Here is a 21826-nt window from a genome sequence, read left to right on the forward strand (position 1 = left end):
CTGGGTCTCCGGATCACTGAGTTGATAGAAACACATTATCTAGAGCCATCGAGGCACTTTAGAGTAATTGCACTGTCCTGGTCTTAGGACCACTGAGTCAACTGGAATGCACCACCTATGGCCACTAAAACAATTTAGGGCAATTGTGCTGTCCTGTTTCCCAGGTACAGAAGAATGTGCTTCGATAACCAGTAAGATCACAATCAATGGGATTGTCATTCAATCAATAAGGCATTCAATGAGTGGGATGATTTATACAATTCAGAAAATCAAAATAACCTGTCCATTGTTAAACAAAGCAAATAGGTACCATACTTCATTTCCAAGGCCTACAAACAAAGCAACAAAGCCAGGAAGCCATACAGGCAATAAACGATAACCTGGACCACATCTGCCACTGCCTATGTATATATATATATATATATATATATATATATATATATATATATATTCACCAGAAAGACCAAAGACAAGACAACAAGCAGGTGGGTGTGGGGAACATTGGTGCAATGTCATGTGGTTGTGGATTTTAGCGTGACTCGCCTTACGAATGACAAGAAAGTGTGGGGGTTGGGGGGGGGCGGCGCCCTGTAGTATGTGTGTTTGAAATGAGGTAAATCTGGATGAGGCCTTGTCCATGAAATGTACAAAATCAATCAATTTGGCCCTGGACCGGTGGCTCAGTTGGCTAGAGCGTCTTCCCTTATGCCACTGTTTGTGGTTTCGATCCCCAATCAGGGCACATACAGGAAGCAACAGAGCCCTGGCTGGTGTGGCTCAGTTGGTTGAGCGTCATGTTGCGCATTGAAAGGTCACTGATTCCTTTCCAGGTTTCAGGTTCAATTCCCAGCTGGAGTATGTATTGGAGGCAACTGATAGGTATTTCTCTCTCTCTCTCTCTCTCTCTCTCTCTCTCTCCTCCCCTCCCTCCCTCCCTCCCTAAAATCAATAATACACACACACACACACACATATATATATATATATTTGTTGCTGTTAATCCTCACCCGAGGATATTTTTCCATTGATTTTTAGGGAGAGTGGAGGAGACAGGGCAAGACAGAGGGAAACATCGATGTGAGAGAAACACGTCAATTGGTTGCCTCCGACCAGGGCCAGGGCCCAAAGAACCTGCCACCAAGGCCCATGACCTTGGCCTGAATCGGACCTGGGACCCTTTGGTCCACAGGCTGGCCAACGCTCAATGCACTGAACCAAACAGGCTAGGGGAAAATATATATATATATATATATATATATATATATATATATATATATTTACTGTACCCAGCCACGCATTGCTGTGGCTCAGTCTGGTTAAATGGAAAAGAAAGAAAAGAGAAAGCACACGTTTCTAATACGCTTAATTTCACAATGCCTGTGGGTATGCAACATTTTGTGTTGTTCCATTGTCTGTGCAGATATAGAGATTGTCTGGTTTGCCGACTCTAGAACACGCAACATATAATTGTCCATGTGAGAAGCAATCGACGTCTAGATCTAAACCGCACAATTCTAAAGATTGGCCCTGAGCTTTGTTAACGGTGATTGCAAACGCCAATCGAATCGGGAATTGCAATCTCTTAAATTGAAATGGCATATCCGTTGGAATCATAGGAATGCGAGGAATGAGGACATCTTCACCTTTGAAAGGTCCTGTCAAGATTGTTACTTCTATGACATTGCTCATTACTTTTTTTACTGCAAGCCGCGTGCCTGTCAAAGCTTTGGCTGGTTGACATTTCACAACATGGTAATTGGCGCGCCGATTTTCAATTGCAGTACATGCGGTGGCATCCCTGGCAGATCGAGTGAATTCAAAAATTCTGTTGGATAATTAATCGCTTCATCTGCTTCCACAACAGTGTCGACGGACTTGTATGTGACTGCCTCGCTTTGAATGTTAGACTGAATGATATTGTTAAGTCCATAGACGTCTTTGTTCTTGGCCGCAAGAATAGCTCGTTCACTCAGCCAATCGTGATTCTTACAATTGGTTTGAATATTGGGAAATACTTTTTCAAACAATTCTTCTTTTGACGTCACTAAATTGCAGAAGTTATGATGCAATGAAATTCGTCCTGAGGTCAGATCAACCGGCACCTTTCCGTTCCCAATTCCCAGCAATTGATGTGAGACTATCTCAGCTGATGGATCGTTTTGCAGCTGGACATGCATATTTGTGGTTAATTTTATCTGCAATTTATAATTGTAAACAGAAACATTGAAATGGAATCGTAAAATATTTAGTATAGCGTGTGTTGCTTTTACGTCCAACAGATGGCTCTGTTTTTCAAAAAAAGCATGTTTTTACCTGTCACAGGTGTGACATCTATATAATAGTAGGTATATAGGTATATAGAAACACACGAGTATTCGAATGCAACGTTGTGCCAAAATTTCAAAGCAATCGGTGAAGAACTTTCGGAGATTTAAGATTTTGAACAAACGAACATTTGCATTTTTATTTATATATATTTAAAAGCTACCGATGAATGAATAAACAACTTCTCTTTCTCCCTCCCTCTTCCTCCCCCCTCCTCTCCTCCCTTCCACTCTCTCTTTTTTTTCCCACTCTCTCAAAAACAAACAAACAAACAAAAAAAACTAGCCCTAGCTGGTTTGGCTCAGTGGATAGAGCCAAAAGGTCCCAGTTTCGATTCCTGTCGAGGGCACATGCCCGGGATTCGGGCTCGATCCCCAGTACGGGGTGTGTAAGAGGCAGCCGATCCATGATCCTCTCTTATCGTGGATGTTTCAATCTCTCCCTCTCCCTTCCTCTCTGAAATCAATAAAAAATATATATTTTAAAGAACACATCAAGCCCTAGCCGGTTTGGCTCAGCGGATAGAGCATCAGCCTGCGGACTGAAGGGTCTCGGGTTCCATTCTGGCCAAGGGCACATGCTCGGGTTGCAGGCTCAATCCCCAGAAGGGGGCGTGCAAGAAGCAGCCGATCCATGTTCCTCTCTCATCATGGATGTTTCAGTCTCTCTACCTCTCCCTTCCTCTCTAAAATCAACAAAGAAATACATTAAAAAAAAAAAATACATCAGGAATCAGTGTAGAGCAGTGTTTGACAACACTTGGGAATCACTGCTAAAGAGCGATACACTGTAGAACAGTATTTGACACCACTTGGGATTCACTTCTAAAAGGCTGGAAACTTGCCGAAACCGGTTTGGCTCAGTGGATAGAGCGTCGGCCTGAGGACTCAAGGGTCCCAGGTTCGATTCCGGTCAAGGGCATGTACCCGGGTTGCCGGCACATCCCCAGTGGGAGATGTGCAGGAGGCAGTTGATTGATGTTTCTCTCTCATCGATGTTTCTAACTCTCTATCTCTCTCCCTTCCTCTCTGTAAAAATTCAATAAAATATATTTTTAAAAAAAATTTTAAAAAAAGGCTGGAAACTATATGAAAGTGTTTGAAAGCACTTTGAAATCACTGATCAACATCACAAACTGTGCAGAACAGCGTGTGGCAAAACTTGGGAATCACTGCTAAAGTGCAGTCAGTACACTGACAAATGGTAGGAAACGGTGCAAAAGTGTTTGAAAACACTTGGAAGTCACTGGTAGCGTTCTAAGATGCCAGAGAGGAAAATGTCACCGAGGCCAAAATCTTACCTCCACCTTCTTAGGGTTTGTGGAGGAGGCGGCCCTGAAAAATTCACCTGACACACGGGGGGGGGGGGGGGGGGGGGGGGCCGGGAGACATGAGGGCAACGTTTTCTTTCCCTCAAGTGTCTGATGTGACAAGGGGAGCGCTCCTAAGGAGACCGTGGAAGAGCCGCATCCACGCTTTTTCAGACTGGGTTGAAAAGAGAGGGGCGATTGTGGGCAAGCCACTTAGTAGGCGGGGAGGCGAAAGGAGAGATGAGGGAGGCCCGTTCCTACAGATTCCTCTGCCTCTCAGCTGGCTTCCTGTCTAAAGTGCAAAAAACGAGTCCCCGTGTGCGCTCGTCGCCGTCTCTCCCCCCACCCCCGCCCCCTCCATCTTTATGTCCAGTTGGAGTCTTTTTTGCCATCTGGCCACTTTGGAATATTGTCTCTGGCTCGCCTGAGCGGCTGCGGTGGCGGCATAGTCACTTCAGGAAGGAAAGGAGAAGATCGGCTTGGTTCCAGGCACCGAATTGTGGCAGAGGCAGGAGGGCGGGGGGGGGGGGGGGGGGGGGGGCGGGGGGACGGGGGGACGGACAGGAGTCATTCGCTGAGCGGGCCCCCAACGTATTTCTAAGACAGTGAGCGACTCTGGTAAGGGCATGCGGTAGGAGGAGAGCAGCTGGAGTTCTGTTTGTTGGCTGGGGGCTTGCAGGGGATGGGGAGGGCCTGGGGTCCGTTTGCTCCTTTGTTGATGTCATTTTCTTTCTTTCTTTCTTTCTTTCTTTCTTTCTTTCTTTCTTTCTTTCTTCTTCTTTCTTTCTCTTTCTCTTTTTTAAAACAAAGGTGAAGAACTCTTCGGGTGGAGGTATTTCTGCAAGAAAGTCTGGCAGGACAGGACATGGGGGTATGCGGGCCAGGCCAGGCCATTGACCAGAAAACGCAAAGGATCTGTAGTGGGTCTGACTAGCACCCTTCCTTTAAGAAACAGGAAGACAGGGGAGTTTCTCTCGGGGTCCCTCCCTCTCCCCTCCCCCCCCCCCCACCCCCGCCACACACACACACACACACACACTCACACTCACACTCACACTCACACTCACACTCACACTCACACACAGTGGCACCCGAGTAGCAAGAGTTTTCCAGAATGAACTCAATTCCAGGGCCTAGCCAGGCAGCCACGCCGCACCAAGGGAAAGACCTTATAAAAAACGGCCGCCAGGTGGCGCGCGAACACCAGCGAGAACGTCAGTGGGGCGGCTCCGGGGCCGTGGGCCCGGGCCCGGCCCGGCCCGGGCGGGAGCCCCGCCGCCCGCTGTGTGTGTGTTTGGGGGGAGGAGGGGGGCAGGGGGCAAGGGTGGCCGATCCCCTCCCCGCGCCCACCTCTCCAGTGGGACCGTGTCGGCCCGGGCCCCTGGCGGGCGGCGGGGCGGCGGGGCGGGGCGGGGCTCCACCACCTGAGGTTTGCCCAGGAAGGCCCCGTGCGTGCGCGCGCACCCACGCACACACACGGCCTGGCACCGGAAGGGGGACTGGAAAAGTTTTTTGGGGGGTGGGGCCTGACAGAGGACCGAGAGGACATACCCAGAACACTTTTTGCGGGCCCGGGACCTTTAAAACCTCAACGGGTGGGGGGTGTGGGGGGGTGGGGGGTGGGGGGTGTCACGACTCTAAAGGCGGCGAGTATTCACGGGGCAACCACGGAGGAATCATTTTCTCTGTTTCCTTTCAGTTATTATTTTTTTTTCGGAATTGAATTTATTGGGGGACACATCGGTGAATAAAATGAAATGAAATGCAATAGGATAAAATGAAAGGCCTGGCCTTGCAAACTCAGACACCTCAAGTGACCACCCAGGATGTCCTGAATTTAAAAAAAAAAGAAAACTTGTTAAAGTAGAAAGCAGTGTATAGTGAGTGGGCAGTCAGGCCCTAGGCCCTAGGCCCGGTATCTCCCCTGAGAGAGATCACCTTTGAACTTACTGGCATCTGAGCCTATTGTCTTTCTATGCCTCTAAGTCCTAGAGTCTAGGATCACATGTCTTTGGAGTAGTGAATGTCCCGGTAACTAGTCACTTTCCTTTTCCCAGTGCCCTCAGGGCACAGCCCAGGGTCCCAGGGTAGAGACCACAAATTCCCTCATTGCTACTGTTGTATATTTTTTTAAAAGCTAGGGAAGAATGAATAAACAAGTGGAAAAACAATTCTCTCTCTCTCTCTCTCTCTCTCTCTCCCCCTCCCTGCCCCCTCCCTCTCCCTTTCACTCTCTCTTTAAACAACAACAACAACAACAACAACAAAAGGCCCTAGCCGGTTTGGCTCAGTGGATAGAGCGTCAGCCTGCGGACTCAAGGGTCCCGGGTTTGATTCCAGTCAAGGGCATGTACCTTGGTTGCAGGCACATCCCCAGTGGGGGGTATGCAGGAGGCAGCTGATGGATGTTTCTCTCTCATCGATGTTTCTAACTCTCTATCCCTCTCCCTTCCTGTCTGTAAAAAATCAATAAAATATATTTTTAAAAAAATAATAATAATAAATTAAAAAAAAAAAAAAGATTGACCTTTGTCAGGGAAGGTAGCGGCCTAGGACGTGACTACTCACCATCACTGTTTGTTGAACTTTTAATTTCTATCCATGGATGGATGGATGGATGGATGGATGGATGTGTCCTCCCTCCCTCCTTTCCTCCCTCCCCCCCTCCACCCACCCGCCCGCTCACCCGCTTTCCACGGGAAATCGTCAGTCTCATATCACACACACACTCACTGGTGATTTCACTCGCTGCCTCCTTGCTCCCCCGTGAGAAAGAGGAAGGAAAATGGACAAACCTGAAAGAGCCCCACAGGCGGCAACTGTGAACCAAGTGCACGCACATGTGTGCGTGTGTTGCATTTGTCAACAACGTAAGAAATCCTCCAACCTGTGCAGAATTTCTGTGAGTGTCTTTCAGACAAACTGTCCACAAATGTCGCACGCACGCCGGGAAGCACTATCTCAGCGAACGGTTGGAGAGGATGTTCCCAAGAATGGCAATGTCGCCCCCCCCCCCCCCCCGCCTTATTTTATACACTCCAATCCAAAGAGGAGCGGGTTACATGAAATCCACTGGTGACATTTGAGGAACGTGGGAGAAAGCAAAGTGGGCCAACCTCTGGGATTGGATGCAAAGTAAAATGATGGACACAGACTTCTTTTACCTAGGTGGGTGGGTGTAGGATAGCTCATATAGTCAATCATGAACTCGGTCATCGTGATGGGGTTTGTGATATTCACAGAGCCGTGCCTGTGATTCCAGGGCTCCAGAAAAGATGGAAAATCCCCTTGACTTTTCAAAGATGTGTGATTGTGGATGCAAGAAAGAAAGAAAGCGACAGACAGGCTCAGTCCAGGTAAAGATGGACCTCTGTCAGGGAAGATGCCGGCCTAGGACAGGATCACCCACCCCAAACTGACGTTAGCCTTGTAAGGCCACCATGCATGGCCTCCCCTGAGCTTCTCAAGTTTAGTACAGTATGTGGTCCTTTTCACCAGCACCAGCACCAGCACCAGCACCACCACCACCACCCCCAACCCCACCACCACCACCACCACCCCCAACCCCACCACCACCACCACCACCACCACCACCACCCCCACCCCCCCCCCCCCCCACACACACACACACTGAGTCCTCTCATGGGGCGAACCAATCCTGACTCTAAAGTCCTGATCCTGACCCCGGGAGTTGTATTAAAAATCAAGCTAAAGGAGTGTGAATGTAAACTGTAGGCTTATCAAAGGTTCAAAGGAGGTCTGTGTTTACCACCATTGAAAGAAAACAAACCAAGAAAGAGATCAAGGGTGGGTCAAAACATCCTCTCTGGGACTGGGAGGGAGAGAGTTCCTGCATCTGTCCAAGAGGGTCATCTGCAGTGTGAAAAGCCAGGGTTCAGCAACAGGGGATATTTTCTTCCTCTCAGGGATCATGAAAAGCATCCACGACAGTAAGGGGGTGGGTTTGGGGTGGGTGCTGTCATTGAAAAGGCAAGGCGAGCAGGGAGATCTCGATTCCGGTCAAGGGCTCATGCCTGCCCAGGTCACGGGCTCGAGCCCCACTAGGGGGCATGCAGGAGCTGGCCAATCCATAATTCTCTCTCATGGATGATGTTTCTATCTCTCTTCCTCCCTCTCCCTTCCTCTCTGAAATCAACAAAAAATACATCTTTAAAAAAAAAGAAGTATGTGTCTATCATTTTACTTTTTATCCAATCCCAGAGGTTCCCCCGACCCCCACCCCCTTTGCTTTCTCCCACCTCCCTCCCTCCCTCCCTCCCTCATCTATCACCAGTGGGTTGTCTGTAACCCAGTTACATCTCCTCCTTGGATTGTCGTGTATAAAACAAAGTGCCGCCCCGGCCTGTTTTGGTCAGTGGGTAGAGCATCGGCCTGGGGACCCGAAGGGTCCGGGGTTCCATTCCAGTCAAGGGCGCAGGCCCGGGTCACGGGCTTGATCCCCAGTAGGGGGTGTGCAGGAGGCAGCCGATGGGTGATTCTCTCTCATGGTAGATGCTCCTATGGCTCTCTCTCCCTCTCCCTTCCTCTCTGAAATCAATGAAGATATATTTTAAAAAGCCACACAAATGTATTATTGCACTTCCATGTAGTGAAAAGCATACTTGTACAATGTTTTGTACTTGCATTTTGTGTTATTAAGACAGTGCTGGGCATGGGGGGGGGGGGGGGGGGGGGAGGGGAGTGCTGGACCGGCCCCGGGTGGAGGGGGTGGGGCGCCAGCGAAGATGCCAAACTTTCGGGGTGGGGGGAACGGCGCCGGTGGACTGCACGCAGAAGAGCATGCAGTCAGATTTGGCCTTCTTCAGGTTCCCGAGGGATCCGGCCAGATGCCAGAAGTGGGTGGGAAATTGTAGGAGAGCAAACTTAGAAGATAAAACACCTGAACAACTCAATAAACAATATCGATGATGTGCCAAACACTCTGAGACCTCTATGATCTGTAGAACTAGTCCTTCCTTATAGGACAGTTCTTCGAGATAATGTAATACCAACAATAGGTGATCTTACCAGTCATTTGAACAATCCACATAGTAGACATAGAAAACGAATAAAAGAATTGAGCGAAGATGAAATCAGGACATGGAAACAGGAAAAAAAATTGACAAAACTTCTGAACAGGAACAAAAACAAACATAGAGCGATCAACAACAGCCTTGCTCAGAACTCCAATACAGAAGGGGGTGAAGAACAGGATGAAGACACTTTACCTTTAACCCTTGAAGAGAAAGTAAACAAAAGAATACTTTAAAATCTTTATTTGCAGTTTTGATTCTTATGGGAAAACAAAAGATACCTCTAGATCAGCGGTTCTCAACCTGTGGGTCGCGACCCCTTTGGGGGTCGAACGATCCTCTCACAGGGGTCGCCTGAGACCATGGGAAAACACATGTATAATTGCATATTGTTTTTTGTGATTAATCACTATGCTTTCATTATGTTCAATCTGTAACAATGAAATTGGGGTTCACCACAACATGAGGAACTGTATTCAGGGGTCGCGGCATTAGGAAGGTTGAGAACCACTGCTCTAGATGGACATGAAGCTGATGAAATCCCAGAAGGCCTCTTCACTCCCGATAACTTTCAGGCAGGCAGGCAGGCAGGCAGGCATGCAGGCACTGTCGGAGTGCCCGATAAATTCTGGTGAAGAGGTTCTCTCTGAGAAAGCCCTTTGAGACCACAGCAGTCAACGCACCGTTCTGTTCAAAAGTACAAGCAGAAGCAGATGCTAGAGATCCGTGAGAGCCGCATTCGGGGAAGGAACGCTCAGGGGAGTGAGAGACTCTCCCTTCTTTTCCATGGCCCCTGACAGAGGGATGGACGCACGCACGTAGTGGACACAGCAGGGGAAGAGCACCTGCCCGCGTTGGTGAGGCTTGCTGACGAAGCTCGTGACCTGAGAGAGGAATCTGTGGGTTTCCTGCCTTCCGAAGCCGCTGCCGAAATTTTGGCTGTGACATTTCCCACGACGAGACCCGAGAAGTGGGGATTACGCATGGAATATTGTCGTGGCCAGGCTTACATTGTGTCCAGTGGCTTTCCTTCCAAAATGAAAGCTGTTGCTTCTAGACTTTTGGAGAAACATCCCTCCCCAAGCTGTCCACACACTCTGCTCTTCCCCGTGCCTGAAGTCCGAGGTGGGCCAGATCGGTGCCTGTCACGGGAGCGTCTGTTGCGTTTGGAACAGTGGAGGAAGTTTGATCTTTTTTCCATCCGTCACCACAACCGCTTTTAGAGCTTGACAGTGTCGTTTCTGTCCTCTTCCAGAACAATGAAGAAAGCGGGAAAGAACTGAAGGAAATGTGCCATTCTCAGCGGGCGGGCAGGCAGGCACGATGCTTTTGAAATTGTAGTGGAGCTCCTGCGAGCGCTTGTTTTCTGTGTAGGCGGTATACATGAGGACACACATAGTAGATGGGAAAACTGTACAGCGGGCCGAGCATTCGCACTCTGCAGTGCAGCAACAGATTTTGATTTCGTGGTTACCATTGTTGTTCTTAAAAACGTTCTACCTTTCACAGGAGCCTCTGGGAAAAATCTCCAGGGTCAGACCTCTGATGTCTTCTCTGCAGCCAGTAGCTCGACTGCAGGCGCTGCATTCGCTACATGAAGTGATGGAAGATATTGAAGTTTATTGTGAATTTTGGTTTGAGGAAGCCACCGATTTGGCAACCACACTTGCTATTCTGATGAAGCTCCCCGGGAAGCTCCGCAGAGCTCAGCAAGGGCACCTGGAGTCTCAGCCGACTTCCGAGAGGTGCTATAAAGAGCCTCTAAGCGTCACAACAGTGGAACACATTGTTCAGGAACTGAAAGAGATAGTCTCAGAACAGTTCCTCCAAAGCTCTTCAATGCTGATCTCTGGTCCCCTCTGTCACGGGACGGCTCAAATTCAATACGCCGGAGGAGCACCAGGCTGACATGTACGGCAGCGACTTACCCAATCCCGATGCAGCACTCTCGGCTGAGCTGCGTTGTTGGAGAATCAAGTGGAAACCCAGAGGAAAAGATATAGAGCTCCCATCCACCATGGCCCCCTCCACCTGCCAGACATCAAGTTTTTTCCTCATGTTTATACATTGCTAAAGGTCCTACGAATTCTCCCTGTGATGAAGGTTGAGAACGAACGCTATGAAAACGGTCGAAAGCGCGTCTCAAAGCACACCCGAGGAACACTTTGACAGGGCAAAGGTCAAGTAGCTTAGCTTTGCTTAACATGCATTTCGATGTGAAACACGATTTGGATTTAACGGTGGACACATACATCAAAGTCTACACAACTAAGTCAGAGCTTCCTACAGATAATTCCGAAAGTGTCGGAAATACCCGAGGGACTTTTAAAATGCGTTCTCTCTTATATCTGATATTGAAAAAAAATCTGAGAAATTTGAAAGGAAACAGAGAAAAGCTGTAAGATATAGGTGGGTCACTTAATCACTGGATCTCTTGGGTAGAGTAGCCACTGATCCTCTCCTTAAATGGCCCCGGTGTGAACTCTCATGCTTTGGAGAACGAACTGTTGTTCTTCCAGAGGGCGGCAGGCATCATCGGAAGCGCCACGTTGCACTTCTGCGTGATCTCTGCCGATGGCACTTTGGGCTTGTTTTAGTGAGGTCATTGCAGACATCACATTCATTGTCACAGTTGTTGGGCATTGAGTTATCAGTTCTTTGAAGAAATAAATTTTGAGAAGGTGTGGGAGGAACCTGTTTCATAAAATTGTGCAACGAAGCTCACGACTAACCTCTGACTAGCAGGAGTTTTAAGTGTGCTACGAGAAATCTGTAACCAACAGTGAAATGACCAGCTAGTGAAAGAAACGTGAGCTTGCCAGACAAGGATTTCGGTGTGGATTTTTGTCTTTATTCGATGATCTTAAACAAATGACTGTGAAACATTGAGGAAAGAACCCGCCATCCTTACACCCACATCTGGGTGTCGCTGTTTACATTCCTTTGTTGAGCCTATATCCTCATAAGCTTTTTAGCAAGAATATGTGGCGCACTTCCGTTTCACGGTCAAGACAGGATCAGAGGCCATGGATCCTGACAACAGATCGGTCTGTTTCATTCCGTCTTTTTCCGTGGTTACATCTACTGCCGCGTCTCGATTTATAAGGGAAACCGAGACAACCGACAAGAATGCGTTTTGTAGTTGGTCTAGGAATACAGAAAACATCGCTGTCATTTTCGGTGAAGAAAGTCAATTTTGTACAGTCTATGTCAACATAAATAAAATGTAAATTTGTTTAATGGAAAAACAAAACAGCGAAATTAAAACGGGGGGGGGGGGGGGGCGGGGAGGAGGGGGAGGCGGGTGGAGAGGATAAGAGAGAGGGCGGCTACCAAGCCCCTGGAGCCAAAAGAGAAGCTGCCTAAACTCCCTTCTTTGACAGAAAGGATGACTCCTTTATTCCCACACAACTGTGGACGACGAAAGGGGCCACATGCTAACCCGACGAGCTCAGGGGAAGGCCTGCCTGGCGGTCTTGCAAACCGAGAGGCCTAAAGCCACCGCAGGGATGGTCTGAAGGGAGACTGTTACTGAGAGCAGTAGTGGTGGGTAGTCCCGTCCTACCTAGGCCGGAGTCTTCCCAGACCAGGTCAGTGTTTACCTTAGCATCTAAGACACAACATACCTATGCCATAAAATGTCAGAGGAACTTGGAACATCTCGCCGTCCCCGCCCCGCGCCCTCCCCCCCCCCCCCCCCTCCCCACACAGACACAAGCAAATGCGCCTGGGGGCTCTGCAGGACAGAGACCATAAATTCCTTCATTGTTATTGTTATCACGTGTATTGTTGCCTGTTAACTATCTATCCTGCACCCACCTCAGGAAAAGAAGTAGGTGAGGCCCTGGCCGGTTTGGCTCAGTGGGTAGAGCCGAGGTCAGCCTGCGGCGGACCTTAAGGTCCCGGGTTCGATTTTGGGTCCCGGGCGCATGCCCGCCCGGGTCACAGGCTCGAGCCCCACTAGGGGGCGTGCAGGAGGCGGCCGATCCAAGATTCTCTCTCATGGATGAGGTTTCTCTCTCCCTCCCTCTCCCTTCCTCTCCGTAAAACATCAATAAAATAAATAAAAAGAAGTGTGCGTCTATCATTTCAGTTTGTATTCAATCCCAGAGGCCGCCCCCCCCCCCCCCCCCGCGCCCCACTTTGGTACCTCCATCGCTCCCTCCCTCCTTCATCTATCACCAGTGGATTTCCTGTAACCCACTTATGTCTCCTCCTTGAATTGGATTGTCACGTATTAAACAAAGTGACGCCCCGGCCGGTTTGGGTCAGTGGGTAGAGCATCGGCCCGGGGACCGAAGGGGTCCTGGGTTCGATTACAGTCAAGGGCGCAGGCCCGGTTGTGGGCTCGATCCCCAGGAGCGGGTGTGCAGGAAGCAGCGGACGGGTGATCCTCTGTCATCCTGGACGTCTCTATCGCTCTCTCCCTCTCCCTTCCTCTCAGAAATCAATAAAAATGTATTAAATAATAATTTAGAAAAAAGAATGAATAAAACAAAGTGAAAAACAGCCATTCTCCGGAGCATTGTCCAAACCCCTTGCGGTTCTGCTTCCCGGCAAGTGTGGACAGTTTGACTCAAGCCAGTGATGCCAACTTACTTGGTTGTTGGTTTTTGTGGGGGTGGGTTTTTGTTGTTGTTGTTTTTTTTTAGGAGGGTCACGTGTATGTAGACTTCAGTGAGCCAGAGACTGAACCAAAAGGGGAGAATGATGATTTTTATTTTTTTAAAATGTATTTTATTTATTTATTTTTTTACAGAGAGGAAGGGAGAGGGATAGAGAGTTAGAAACATCGATGAGAGAGAAACATTGATCAGCTGCCTCCTGCACACTTCCTACCGGGGATGTGCCCACAACCAAGGTACGTGCCCTTGACCGGAATCCAACCTGAGACCTTTTAGTCAGCAGGCAGATGCTCTATCCACTGAGCCAAACCAGTTAGGGCTCCATAAGCTAGAATATGCGGAACACTTCCGTTTCACGGTCAAGACAGGATCAGAGGCCATGGATCCTGACAACAGATCGGTCTGTTTCATTCTGTCTTTTTCCGTGGATACATCTACTGCCGCGTCTCAATTTATAAGCGAAACCTAGACAACCTACAAGAATGCGTTTTGTAGTTTACCTAGGAAGAATACAGAAAACATAGCTGTTATTTTCGGTGAAGAAAGTTAATTTTGTACAGTTTATTTCAACATAAATGAAATGTGAATTTGTTTAAAAGAGAAACAAAGCAGCGAAATTAAAACGGGGGTGGGGGGGGGGGGGTGTGGAGAGGATAAGAGGGAGGGGTTGACCTATGTCATTTCGAAATGGCGGCGGCCAAGTCCCTGGAGCCAAAATGGAGGCAGCCTAAGCTCCCTTCTTTGACAGAAAGGATGACTCCTTTATTCCCACACAACTGTGGACGACGAAAGGGGCCACATGCTAACCCGACGAGCTCAGGGGAAGGCCTGCCTGGCGGTCTTGCAACCTGAAAGGCCTAAATCGACCGCAGGGATGGTCTGAAGGGAGGCTGTCACTAAGAGCACTTGTGGTGGGTAGTCGCGTCCTAGGCCTGAGTCTTCCCTGACCAGGTCAGCGTTTACCTTAACTGAACCTATGGTCCTTTTGCATGTAAGACAACACACCTCTGAAATGTCAGAGGAGCTTGTAACATTAGCCCCCCTACTCTCTCCCCCTCCCCCCACCTCCGCGCCCCCCCCCCCCCCCACACACACACACACAAGCAAATGCCCCTGGGTGCCCTGCAGGAAAGAGACCATAAATTCCTTCATTGTTATTGTTATCACGTGTATTGTTGCCTGTTAACTATCTATCCTGCACCCACCTCAGGAAAAGAAGTAGGTGTAGCCCTGGCCGGTTTGGCTCAGTGGGTAGAGCCGAGGTCAGCCTGTGGCAGACCTTAAGGTCCTGGGTTCGATTCGGGGCCAGGGAGCATGCCCACCCTGGTCACGGGCTCGAGCCCGACTATGGGGCATGCAGGAAGCCGCCGATCCCCGATTCTCCCTCATCAATGATGTTTCTCTCTCCCTCCCTCTCTGCAATCAATAAAAATGTATTTTTTAAAAAAGAAGTATGCATCTATCATTTTGCTTTATATCCAATCCCAGAGGTGTACCCCCACTCCCCACCCCACCCCCCCTTTCCTCCCTCCCTCCCTCCCTCCCTCATCTATCACCAGTGGATTTCCTGTAACCCACGTATGTCTCCTCCTTGGATTGGATTGTCACGTATAAAACAAAGTAACGCCCCAGCCGGTTTTGGTCAGTGGGTAGAGCATCGGCCTGGAGACCGAAGGGTCCCGGGTTCAATTTCAGTCAAGGGCACAGGCCCGGTTGTGGGCTCGATCCCCAGTAGCGGGTGTTTCTATCGCTCTCTCCCTCTCCCTTCCTCTCAGAAATCAATAAAAATGTATTAAATAATAATTTAGAGAAAGAATGAATAAAACACAGTGAAAAACAGCCATTCTCCGGAGCATTGTCCAAACCCCTTGCGGTTCTGCTTCCCGGCAAGTGTGGACAGTTTGGCTCAAGGAAACTCATGAAAGTTCTCTACGGGTTTGCATGTTTTTCCGTGAACACGACGTATACACCTGCTGGTTTCTGAGGGCGAGGCAACAGAGTCTGTCCATGAGGTCCGCTGTGAAAGGGTAGAGGCGTCTGTTTCTGCTGTCAGAAGCCAGGTCACCCTTAGGAAGAGTGTAGAAAACAACAACAACAAAAGACAGAAATTGGATTTACCAAGAGAAAACACACAGAAGCGAACCGAGGGATGCTCCGAGGACTGTGAGAGGGAATCTCCCCTTCTCCTCACTCATACCGCTTTTGGAAAAACGGCAATGATCCTAAGAGGTGAAGGTCCTGAAGCTCTCGGAGACGCCGACCACCGACCGGCCGGGGCTACTTTCCCCGTTCTTAACCCTACCCAACCAAGTCTCCCTCTCCCTGGGAGTCAAGCTTGTGTGCCCACAGCGGTAGGTAGGGGTACCCCACCGACCGACCGACCGACCGACCGACCGACAGACGGCTGTTTTGAAATCAGAACCTGTCCCCTTTCAATGAGGGCATGGGACAGGGGCAACCTATATTTTCCTGCTCAAATCGTCCCCAATTCACCTGATAGGGACTCAGAGGTTTGTCTCTGTCTGTCTGCATGTCTGTCTTTAAGCCAGTGACGCCCACATATGTTGGTTGTTGGTTTTTGTGGGGTTTTATTAGAAGGGTCGTGTGTTTGTAGACTTCAATGAGCCAGAGACTGAACCAACAGGGGAGAATGTGATGGTTTTTATTTTTTTAAATATACTTTATTTATTTATTTATTTATTTATTTTTACAGAGAGGAAGGGAGAGGGATAGAGAGTTGGAAACATCGATGAGAGAGAAACATCCATCAGCTGCCTCCTGCACACTCCCTACTGGGGATGTGCCCGCAACCAAGGTACATGCCCTTGACCGGAATTGAACCCGGGACCCTTGAGTCCGCAGGCTGACGCTCTATCGCAGTGATGGCGAACCTATGACACAACTCATTTTTTTTTTTTTTTGGTTGATTTATTCTTTGTTAAATGGCATTTAAATATATAAAATGAATATCAGAAATATAAGTCTTTGTTTTACCATGGTTGCAAATATCAAAAAATTTCTATATGTGACAGGGCACCAGAGTTAAGTTAGGATTTTTCAAAATGCTGGCACGCCGATCTCAAAAGGTTCGCCATCGCTGCTCTATCCACTGAGCCAAACCGGTTAGGGCAAGAATGATGATTTTTAAAAAGGGAACATCCCGAGAGGAATCTCACCTGGAGATGGACTAAACGTATGTCTGTTTGCCAACAGTCCTTTCTCCATGATGAACTTCCACGACAGAGCCCGAGCGACCCGATTCATGGGGGACCCTCCCCGCTCAGAATGGCCCCAAGCAGCCCCAGAGGCTGGCAGAGACGCCTCTCACTCTCGCCTCTCACTCTCGGCTCGGCTCGGCTCGGCTCGCTACCCATGTGTCTCCGTAGATGGGGAACCGGGCCGCGTTCCCTTGAGAGTCCCCTGACCTGAGGGCTGAGAGCGCTGGGGTGGGGGATGGGGAGTAGGGGGTGGGGTATGGAGCAAGCGGGAGGGGAGGAGGGAGGTCAGGGCGATTCATTCCAATGGATCTCACTCCAGGGCTTGCTTCATTCAAATGCAGAAAGCTCTCCGGTGACGTCAGGGCCTCGGACCTCCCTCGCCTCGGGCTTCTCCGAGTTCCCCCACCCTCAGGCCGGCAGCTCACCAACTTCAGGGAGGGAGGGAGGGAGGGAGGGAGGGAGGGAGGGAGGCTGTTGGAGAAAACCGGCCCGGCCTGTCCGGGTGGGAAAGAGTGCCCTCTATCGGCCAACCCAGGAACCAGCCCTCACCCGTTTAGGAATCCCGCGAGGGGGGGTGGGGAGCGAGAGGGAGGGGTTTGAGGGGCGTGAGTCCAGGGTCCAAGGCGAAGGTCAACAGTAGATCTCGGCGTCTTAGATCCCCTAGGAGGAGAGACATAGGTGGGAGTGGAGCGATGAGGGTCGCGGGAGGCCTGGTGAGGGATGATTTGACTCAATAACCCCGGGTCACCAGACCGGCCAGCACACTCTGCTCCAGTTGCCGGTTTTGATCATCCATCCCTCCACCCCCACCCCCCACCGCACACACCGCTCCAAGTGTGCCACTCACGACAGACACCCTTTTATCGCCACTCACGACAGACACCCTTTTATCATTCATCTTTAACTTCCCCGTGGATGGATGGATGGATGGATGGATGGATGGATGGATGTGTGAACATCAAAAAAGATTCAAATCTGTGGAGAATGTCTGTGAGTTCATTTGAGGCAATTGCCAGGAAGCAGATTCTCAACATAATGGGATAACACTCTGTAGAATGGAGGGTGTGTGTGTTTTAACCTTGTTGTATACATGTCAAGCAAAAGAGGAGATGTAAGTGGGTTACATGAACTCCGTTGGTGATAGATGAGGGAGGCCAGAGAAGGCAAAGCGGGGGTGGGGGGGGGGGGGGCAGGAAACCTCTGGGATTGGATAAAAATTAAAATAAAATGACAGACACATACTTCTCTTACTTAGGTTGGCGTAGGATAGGTAACAGTCAGCAACGTACTCAATAAAAATAAGGGGATTTAAAAAGGAAAATTACACCCTAGCCGGTTTGGCTCAGGGGAGATAGAGCGTCGGCCTGCAGACTAAAGGGTCCCAGGTTCGATTCAGGTCAAGGGCACATGCACGGGTTGCGGGATGGATCCCCGGCGCCGCCGCCCGCTCCCCCCCCACCCCCCACCCCACCTCCCAGGAGGGGGTGTGCAGGAAGCAGTGGATCCATGATTATCTTTCATCATTGATGTCTCTCTCTCTCTCTCTCTCTCTCTTTCCCCCCATCTTTGAACTCAATAAAAACACTATAAAAAAGAAAGATTGACCTTTGTCAGGGAAGGTAGCAGCCTAGGACATGACTACTCACCATCACTGTTTGTTTGTTAAACTTTTAATTTCTGTCCATGGATGGATGGATGGATGGATGGATGGATGGATGGATGGATGAGTGGGTGGATGGATGTGTCCTCCCTCCCTCCCTCCCTCCCTCCCTCCGCCCACCCGTCCGCTCACCCGCTTTCCACGGGAAATCCTCAGTCTCATGTCACACACTCACTGGTGATTACACTCGCTGCCTCCTTCCTCCCTGTGAAAAAGAGGAAGTTAAATGGACGAACCTGAAAGAGCCCCACAGGTGGCAACCGTGAAGCAAGTGCACACACATGTGTGCGTGTGTGGCATTTGTCAACAATGTAAGAAATCCTCCAACCTGTGCAGAATTTCTGTGAGTGTCTTTCAGCCAAACTGTCCAGAAATGTCGCTCGTACGCCGGGAAGCACAATCTCAACGGCGGGAGATGATGTTCCAAAGAATGGCAATGTCGGCCCCCTTATTTTATACACTCCAATCCCAGGAGGAGAGAGATGATGTTCCAAAGAATGGCAATGTCGGCCCCCTTATTTTATACACTCCAATCCCAGGAGGAGACCGTACGTGGGTTACATGAAATCCACTGGTGACATTTTAGGGAGGCGGGAGAAAGCAAAGCGGGCAATCCCCCCCCCCCCCCCCCCCCCCCCCCACACACACACAGGAGTCCTCTCATGGGGCGAACCAACCGTGACTCTAAAGTCCTGATCCTGACCCCGGGAGTTGTATTAAAAATCAAGCTAAAGGAGTGTGAATGTAAACTGTAGGCTTATCAAAGGTTCAAAGGAGGTCTGTGTTTACCACCATTGAAAGAAAACAAACCAAGAAAGAGATCAAGGGTGGGTCAAAACATCCTCTCTGGGACTGGGAGGGAGAGAGTTCCTGCATCTGTCCAAGAGGGTCATCTGCAGTGTTGAAAAGCCAGGGTTCAGCAACAGGGGATATTTTCTTCCTCTCAGGGATCATGAAAAGCATCCATGACAGTAAGGGGGTGAGTATGGGGTGGGTGCTGTCATTGAAAAGGCTAGGTGAGCAGGGAGAGCTATGCCATTTACAGGCATACCCTATCCACTTTTCCTTTCACAGAATTTACACAATGACTTAATGTTTAGTTTTGAATGGCATTACTTCTTGAGTCTCCTCCTCATTGTTTCCAAGTCTTTGGTTGATACTCAGGTGTAGGACGAATGTATGTATGTATGTATGTATGTATGTATGTATACTGTGTGTGAGCCCCAGGATGGACAGAATCTGGGGGGGGGGGGGGCGGTGAGTGGAATAGACTGGAATGGAGTGGAGGAGCGGGGGAGCAAGAGGAAGGGAGAGAATTGGAGGGAGGCAGGAGGGAAACTGGAGAAGAGAGGATGCCAAAGGACCTCGTTAGTTAATGACACCGGGCATGGCTCTTATTCTGAGTTTTTTGTTTGTTTTCCTCGAATGCCACCTATGCAGAAAACAACCTGTGTGAAGTTCAACTAAGGTCACCCACACAAGAATAAGGACTACCCATTGACTGCAAGGCTCTGTAGTAGGTCGCCCGCTGTTTGCACTTGGCAGAGACTCAAATCTGAGGCAAGGGGAAGAGCGAGTAAGCTGGAGTAGAAGAGGGAGAGGTGTGTCCCCTACCCCTAGGAACCAAGTTTAGGGGGTTGAAGGGCCAAAAAAATAGAATAAAATAAAAAGAAAAAAGAAAGGAAGGAAGGAGGGGGAGAGAGGAGAGAGAGAGAGAGAGAGAGAGAGAGAGAGAGAGAGAGAAAAGAAAGAAAGAAAGAAAGAAAGAAAGAAAGAAAGAAAGAAAGAAAGAAAGAAAGAAGAAAGAAAGAAAGAAAGAAAAAAGAAAGAGAAAGAGGAAGGTCCTCGGTTCAGTCCTGACTATGACTTTCTGGGGCATGGCAGGGCACGGCACGGCACACCCGGTCGGTCGCCGCCAGTGGTGTGGTTTGTGGTTTCCAGCCAGAAACCCCACTGTGGTCCACTTCAGTCCACCTCATACCTTTCCTGGCTGGGGAGAGTTCCTTTGGATCACAAGGACAAACCCAAAGGAGGACAAAGTTCAGAATGCCTAATTCACCCCTGCCCATTTCTACACGACAAAGCCGTCCATAGTGTCCAAGTGACCTGCATTTTTCATGTCTGCGAAAGAAGTTTCCATTTGAGGTACAGGTACTGCTTTGTGTTATTTAGAATGGATGTGCCTCCATCCAAAGTGCTAGTATGGCGATCCACTGCCTTCCATTCATGCCCCCCTGTCTGCCGACTGCGCAGGCGCTGTCCCTGATTTGGCTCCGCCCTGTGACGACAACGGACCAGCCCGGCCCTCTGGCCGACCTCGCTTTGAGGCTTATAAAAGCGGTCACCAGGAAGGTGGCGCATGACAAGGACAGGTTGCATCGTCATCATGTCATCACCAGGGTGGTGAGAACGCAGGGTCCGGTACTGGGGGGAGGCGGGGAGGGCGCGTTTGAAAGCTTCATATTCTCATTCTCTCTCTCTCTCTCTCTCTCTCTCTCTCTCTCTCTCTCTCTCTCTCTCTCTCTCTCTCGTTTCCACCTAGCAGTCAAGAAGGACAGACACTCCCACGATGCGGATGAAGGACTGTCAGACTTTGAAATTTCCTCCGCGAGCGAATATAGGGCGATTTAGGAATTTCCTTTCAGTGAACACGCCCCGCACTGTGCCGCCGCCGCCTGGAAACATCCCTAAAGGGTTGAAGCGTTGATACGAATAGAAACAGGACGGGTAAGCATTGCAACGTGTTTTCTGGGGTTTTGTTTGAGAGACCCATACATGTATAACGCTGTGATAAGCCGGGCTGTACATATAAATAAATAAATGAATGAATGAATGAATGAATGAATGAATGAATAAATAAATAAATAAATAAATAGTAGTAAAGGTGGATTCATGATAAGAATGTGTCATTGTATGCGGGCTGTACGTGAAAGAAAGAAAGAAAGAAAGAAAGAAAGAAAGAAAGAAAGAAAGAAAGAAAGAAAGAAAAGTCCTAACCGGTTTGGCTCAGTGGATAGAGTGTCAGCCTGTGGACTGAAAGGTCCCAGGTTCGATTCCGGTCAAGGGCGTGGTTGCGGGCACATCCCCAGTGGGAGGTGTGCAGGAGGCAGCTGATCAATGCTTCTCTCTCATTGATGTTTTTAACTCTCTCTCTCTCTCTCTCTCTCTTTCTCTCCCTCCCTCCCTCCCTCCCTTCCACTCTGTAAAAAATCAATAAAGTATATTTTTTTTAAAAAAAGAAAAAAAAAGTGAGTTTCCTGTCAACATTTCTTTGCTCTTCGGCCCCGCCCCCGGTCAAGCAGATCAAATAAAGAAAAATAAATAAATTAAATTAAAAAGTATCCTGTCAACATTTCAATCGACCCAAATCACTCTGATCCACGATCAGAGACGGAAGTCCAGGTCGGGCCATCTGGTCGACCTGCGCTCTCTCTGTGGATGGCGGGGTCCCCGCCGGCAGAGACAGGCTGTAAAAATAAAATAAAATAAAATAAAATAAAATAAAATAAAATAAAATAAAATAAAATAAAATAAAATAAAATAAAATAAAATAAAATAAAATAAAATAAAATAAAATAAAATAAAATAAAATAAAATAAAATAAAATAAAATAAAATAAAATAAAATAAAATAAAATAAAATAAAATAAAATAAAA

General features: G+C 48.9%; 1 long non-coding RNA gene across 1 annotated transcript; it reads left to right on the forward strand.

Annotated features, from left to right (window-relative positions):
- The first annotated feature begins 20269 nt into the window (after nt 1–20269).
- On the forward strand, nt 20270–21529 carry LOC139000972 (uncharacterized). The gene is made up of 3 exons (XR_011469770.1): nt 20270–20573; nt 20713–20897; nt 21390–21529. It is a non-coding gene; the product is annotated as an uncharacterized lncRNA (long non-coding RNA).
- Nucleotides 21530–21826: the final 297 nt, after the last annotated feature.

The sequence above is a fragment of the Myotis yumanensis genome, unplaced genomic scaffold (assembly GCF_028538775.1).
Source record: "Myotis yumanensis isolate MYYU_CA2020_CCGP unplaced genomic scaffold, mMyoYum1.0.hap1 SCAF_56, whole genome shotgun sequence".
Lineage (NCBI taxonomy): Eukaryota > Metazoa > Chordata > Mammalia > Chiroptera > Vespertilionidae > Myotis > Myotis yumanensis.